The following is a 6549-nucleotide window of genomic DNA, read 5'->3' on the forward strand; positions in this document are numbered from 1 at the left end:
CAGCTTTAAGGCATTGAGGAGACAACTTTTGGGTTTCCAAGATGCACAACTTGGCAACCCAAAGGTCTTATAATATCTCATGAATGATCTATAAAGTGGTCTGCTTACAGCATATAGTAATGATTATTTTTTATTAATGAGGAGTAATAATATCTTTTAGTTGAATCATTTTCTGTAAAAATAGTAAAATAAATGCTTATCACAATTTCCCAGAGCCCAAGGTAACGTCTTTATATCATTGTGTTGTCGAACCAACAATCCAAAACACAAAAAACACCAAATATTTCATTCACAATGATATAAAATAGAGAATAGCATTTAGTCCTCATGCATTTGAGATGCTGAAACCAGCACATATTTTGTATTTTTACTAGATAAATCAGGATTGGGAAATTAGTTAATAAAAAAGGTCCACTTTATAGTCCAATTTCAGCACTACAATGGATGATAATAAAACGAGCAAATTTTAGAAATGTCGCGTCACTTTTTCTCCACAATATTTAAAACAAACATCACAACCAGAGGCTGAGAAATCTCTAGTGATGCTGTGAAGCGACCTCATATTGGGGTCTCCATCCATGTAGAGGAGGAATGACACATGCAAACATAAATTCACAATGTGTGTACGTGTAGATATATTTACATTTAAAAAGTTATTTTAAATAAAAAATATCTTTTATTATGAATACTCTTTATTTTGTGTATTTGCATTGTGAATCAACTTAACATATTTTTATTATTGTTATTATGGCAGCTCTTGCAACCTAATTAATTGAATTCAGTTTATAGACTCTCAGATTCAACTCCACATCAACACATACAGCTGGCCTGTTAGTTCTGAGGGTCCAGGGGTGTGATGTGATCGCTTCAGGACACTGTCCCTCTGCTGTCAACAGAGGGCGCTAGGACTCAATATGTGGATCCACTGAAATTGAGCAAGAAAGGCATGTTTTGGTAGATTAATATTTGATGTGAAAAGCTCTATCAAAAAAGACAAAATCAATGTGATAAATCACATGGCGTAAAATAAAATTAAAAATCTGGACCATTTGAATTTTCACCTTACACTGCATATGACCACCTTAGATCGCAGTGTGTCTAAGCCTGCGTTCGCTTAGGTGGATGGATGCGTGCTTCCGGTGTGGGGGGGCCGATCCAGTTGCTCAAGAATAAAAGAAAAAAAAAAAAACAAGATCACAGCCATCCTCTCTGTAGTGCCAACACCAACCAGCAGCATTACCATAAGGCGCAGCTCCAACATGTGTAACCAAACAGTCAAATCCCAGAGATGGTGTTTTATGATCTGTTTGATAACTTGTGTGAAACAGCACTCCCTGTTCATTTATAAATCCTTGGTAATCCCCAAGAGGTAGTGACAGCTGATTTAGAGACGCTCGGGGCTCTGTTGGTGAAGATAAACTGAGGTACTTTCTAGCAATGAGGTCTGCAGAGGGCCTGGAGAGTCTAAATCACTCTTTAAAGAGACAGGGAGCCCTGGTGTCACCAGGGGCCGCAGGTATTGCGGGGCCAATGGCCGGCCCGTGCCGCATTATTTTAATATACTCTGTCCACCACCATGCTATGATGTCGGCAGCTGGACAGCAAGTTTCTGCAAAAAGTTTCCTGCGGGAAAGAAAGGGAGATAATTCATACATCTAATGGGAGCCATAAATCCCCATATTAACTTCACTGCACCACATAGAAGGGCACGGCCTGGAGAAATAAGAGACAGATGAGGGCAGCGAGGAAAAGAAACATCAATTGAACGGTAGAGGAAGGGAATGGCGAGGCGTGTGTGGTTAACAGAAGACAACAAAACGAGGAGGAAAGATCTGGGTTCGAGACGTAATCCAGACAATCAAAAGAAGAGGAGGGAGGGGCGCACCGCAAAAGGAGAGAGGGTAGAGGGGACTAAAGGGTGATGGCAGGTTTCGGTGCAGGGGTGAGACAGGAGGCAAGAGGGGCTTGGTGGCAGGGCCCGGGCCTGGGTGGCGCGGCGCTAACAGGCCCCCAGGGACCCGGCACTGCAGGACCATATGGGGAGCAGTGAAAGGGAGAGGAGCAGCGGGAGCCCCAGGCTGACAAGCCACCGCTGCCCCTGCTTCAGCTGTTCCCCTGGAGCCCCGGGGACCTGGGGATTAGAGGCACACAACAAAGACAACACATGCAGGACAACACACAAACACACACACACACACACACACACAGGATGGATGCTGGTGAAGGGAGTGCATCCACTTACTGTGCAACAAAGACAGGTACACACTGGCACACACACATATAAACTCACAATTCACACACAATGGATGCACTGCCAAAATAAAGCAGAAAGCCCAGAGTCCATCCACTTATGGTCTGCAACAAAGACACCCAACAAAACACACACACACACACACACACCCACAGAGGACACAGTGCCAGTAGAAAGTGGCAAGGCCAAATTCAATCCACTTATGGTCTAAATGATGGGTGCCACACAAAGGCTAGACAATACACACAACCAGCAGGTACAGCCAGGCTCACACACACGCACACACACACAAACACACACACACACATGCACACACGCGCACACACACACACGCACACACACACGCACACACACACATATATGGCCACCTCAAAGATTATTCTGGTTTTGGTTATAATTTTAATCAGTGATGGTAACGTTGACATTGGCAGACTGTAAACAGATTATTTCAACCACTTTATGTGGAGGTCAGATTGTCCTGCACAAGGACCTGAAATGCTGCTAATAAGGAAAACTGTGCAGTCTTTAAACTTTGATGGATGTTAACACACAATTTGGTAGTATATGTAGTATAATGTTATTACTACCAATAGAAAGGATGTTATGAAAATAAGTTGTAAAAATCGTAATGATCCTGGCAGTTACAGCATCTTTAAATTCTGAAATGTGACATATGTCTATACACACAGGCAGAGTGTAGGATTTCTTAATTCTTATTTATTTGATTAGATTTTTAGGGAACAATACACAATAATAAACATAAATGTCACTATTTGATGTATTGTGCCAGAGTAAGCTTACTTCCATCTGCAGTTTATGGGTAGGGCACGATTAAAACATAGATCCAATGACAGAACAGGAGTAAACAGACAAAACAGGACACATTTTATAAAATTATACACTATAGTAACTCATAAACACAATGTCAGAAGTGTTGGTTAGACAAATTCAAAGCAAGGATATTTGTATACTTAATATGTTTGACTGGATTGCTCAGAAGTGTAAGTGTCATTTAGCTAACATGGCGCTAGAAAGGACTGTTGGCTTCCACCAACACTTTCCTTGCCCATGCTGTTAGATCAGAAGGGAGGGGACAAGGCAAAACTTTGCCACACACTTCTCAAAATTTTCACCAACTGACATCCAAATGCCTCTGACCCAGGATAGCACCGTGCTAGCTACTATGACCAACAACAATAGTAGTAGTAGAAGTACAGACAGGAATAAGGGTAGGACGACAGAGAGGGGATGTTGGGGTATGCTTTGTGTTGCCATTGGACTGCTGCTTTTTTGACATGTATTTGACACCCAAAAGATTGCATAACTGTACAGCATATGTTTTCCATGTTGTTATCCTGTGTCCATACATTAATTGTTCTGCTGTCTCTTGGAATCTGTCAAATATATGTCAAATAAAGCTATTTTGATTATTAAAGGACCAGCGTCCTGCGGTACTGGCTTCTAGCGATTAAGTTGCTTGCCTACCAAGTGTGTAGGAGAAACATGGCGGTTCAACATGGCAGACTCCATAGAAGAAGACTCCTCTGTAGATATAAACAGCTCATTCTAAGGTAACAAAACCACAATGATTCCTATATTCAGGTTATTATATACTAATGAACCTACCTATGAATATTATATTCCATTTCTTACAATAGATCCTTCTAAATGTTACACACTGGACCTGTAAATTATCAAAATCCCCCTCCTTTCTCTTTTTGTAAAGCATTAATGGGGCTTATAAAATGACCAGGAAATGTGGAGCATAGGCTTCACACCCTCAAACAGATAATGGTTGCAGTGGCATTAGATGTCAGCAATCCATTCTTGTATTCCCTAAAAGATAAATGTGCCTAAGTACAGTATATAACTTCTGATGGTGTAAAAGAAAACCATGGAGAAGATACTTTTTTAGCCACTTGCTCTGGCGAACTGCCAAGTCCCTGTCAAGCCCACAACCAAACTTTCAACTTAATCTACTCTTCCCTAAAAGTCTACTCTGTGATCGAGCTGGTGAAAGTTACCTGCCTTGATCAAATAAGGGAGTGGGGTAGTGTGTGTGTGTGTGTGTGTGTGTGTGTGTGGGACCAAATCAGAAGCTTCACACCGCTGTTAAATCTACCCCATGGCATCGAGTACCTGCTGCCTGCTATCTCCGTCCCTCCTGTAGCCCGAGGCCATGAAAGCAGCCTTGGCTAACATTAGGCTGCATTTCCTAGGGCTCAGTGAAACAGAGTACCACCTGTCCTCCTCTAATAACACAAAAAGTAGCTTTTCCCTCCTCTCTTCCTTCCATCTTCACAAAGACAATGAGCCGCTGCCTCTTTTACAATGTGCATTGAGGTCAGAGTGATGGGCAAACCCTCCTTCAGGCCCAGGAGGAGGAAAAAGGGGGGAGGAAGAAGTCAGCGGTAGCACCTGCAGTGTCACAGCCCAGCCTCCCTGTCTGTCAACCAACCAACCAACCAGCCAGTCTCCAATCCATCGCAGTCATTGTGTTGCCTGTCTGCCATTGCTCCCAATCCCCCCAGTTCAGCTCGGGATGACAAACAGCTAATTAATTTCCCTGACGCCAGGAAAAGCAAGACTCAAGCTGGGGAGGAAGACTGCCTTTAGCGAAAAGAGAAGTGGAAGTGGAGAGATTAATTCATGAAGCTCGTTTTTTTTTTAGTATTTGCATTAGGAGTTCTGGCTGTGGACTACAGTGTGTGCTGTCCTCTCCTCTCTCTCTCTTCCTGCTCACACACACACACACACAAATACAGGCACCTCTAATTCACATTCACATCCTCCTTGTCTGTATTTTCCTCAACTTTAGCCTTTGGCACTCTCCCTCTCCAATGACCTCATACATCAATATGAAACAAAATGCATACATTCCACTCATTAAAATTCATTCTAAATCCACTATATTCATAAGAATTAAGAGGTAAAGTAATATGAGGACAAAGCAGGAAAGTGACTGCAGCCTTTATTACCCATAGATTGAACTCCGCTTTACCTGTTGAGCTACTGTTTGGGAGACTTGTTTTAAAAAATGTCACCCCATAGAAGCAGATAGAGAAAATAATCTTTATATGCAGTTTTAAAATCTGGTCTTTATCATGTGATGGAGATAAACAACAAAACTGAGAGAAGAGTCCAATTCAGCGAGGCAATTGATCTCATTATGCCACCCTGAATAGTTTTATGGTCATTACGTAACAGGCCTGCTTGCTCCACTGCTTTATCCATATTAAGATGTATTGAATTCACTTCCTCCACTCGGTAGATACAGAGAGGATGTATCCGTTTCCAGTTCTGTCACATGAAACAGGCCATTATTAGTTTCACACTCAAAATGATGTACAGAAAGGTTACTTTAGTGGAACGATCGGCCCTTTACTTTTAACGAGTGCATATATCATAAAGCAATCTGAGGGCAATAATCGTTCATCATTATTGAGACGACGACGCTGCTTTGGGGACCCAGCAGCAGAATGGAAAACAGATTTCTTTCAGGCTGGGGCCGAGGTGTTGGAGGCTCATTCTGCAGCAGAGAGTGGAGGATTTTTTTAGTACTTGCGTGTGATACAGATGTAATGTTTTTTAATCGGCGTGAGCAGCAGAAAGCTTCACCGATGCACGTCCTTTCTTATTCCAATTTGTACCACGCAGGCATGTGCGAAACCACATCCAGAGGCATCTATACACTTAGATTGGAATTTGCCAGTACTCCCATGACAAATTACACCTCACACTTTATGTCATTCACCTGAAACAGTTGTCTCTCTTGTGCTTTAGCACGGAGCCAGAGCGACACCTACCACTGAGGATGCTGAGGTCAGGTCATTGCAATTGTTTCAAGCAACCTGGTGAATATTTTTTAGGCTGATTCTACTATTTTGAAATGTGACTACTTTTACGCGGATAATAAAACACACAAATGAATGAATGAAATATAAAAAAAATTGTTTTTTAATAGACATTATTTTTGGTGTCTTTTTGCTGAGTGGTTTTACCGTTAGACAGAGCCAGGCTAACTGTTTCTTTTTTGTTGTCTTTATGCTAAGGTAAGCTAATGGTCTTAGCATAAATATGAAGGGGTTATCAAACTTCTTATCTAATGGCTTCCCACACCAGGAACAATAACAATAACAATGTGAAAATCCACACTGATGAACAATAACAGTGCCATAATCATGTGCCAGCTCAGCTTGTTTCTCTGATAACTTCCAGACGTCTGATGACTAAAATCCTTCATCTGGTTCAAATCTAGAGTTAAAAAGCACCAAGATCTAAACAGTGGATGGTAAAAA

The sequence above is a fragment of the Morone saxatilis genome, unplaced genomic scaffold (genome assembly GCF_004916995.1).
Source record: "Morone saxatilis isolate NCDOM2014 unplaced genomic scaffold, NCSU_SB_2.0 Contig16, whole genome shotgun sequence".
Lineage (NCBI taxonomy): Eukaryota > Metazoa > Chordata > Actinopteri > Moronidae > Morone > Morone saxatilis.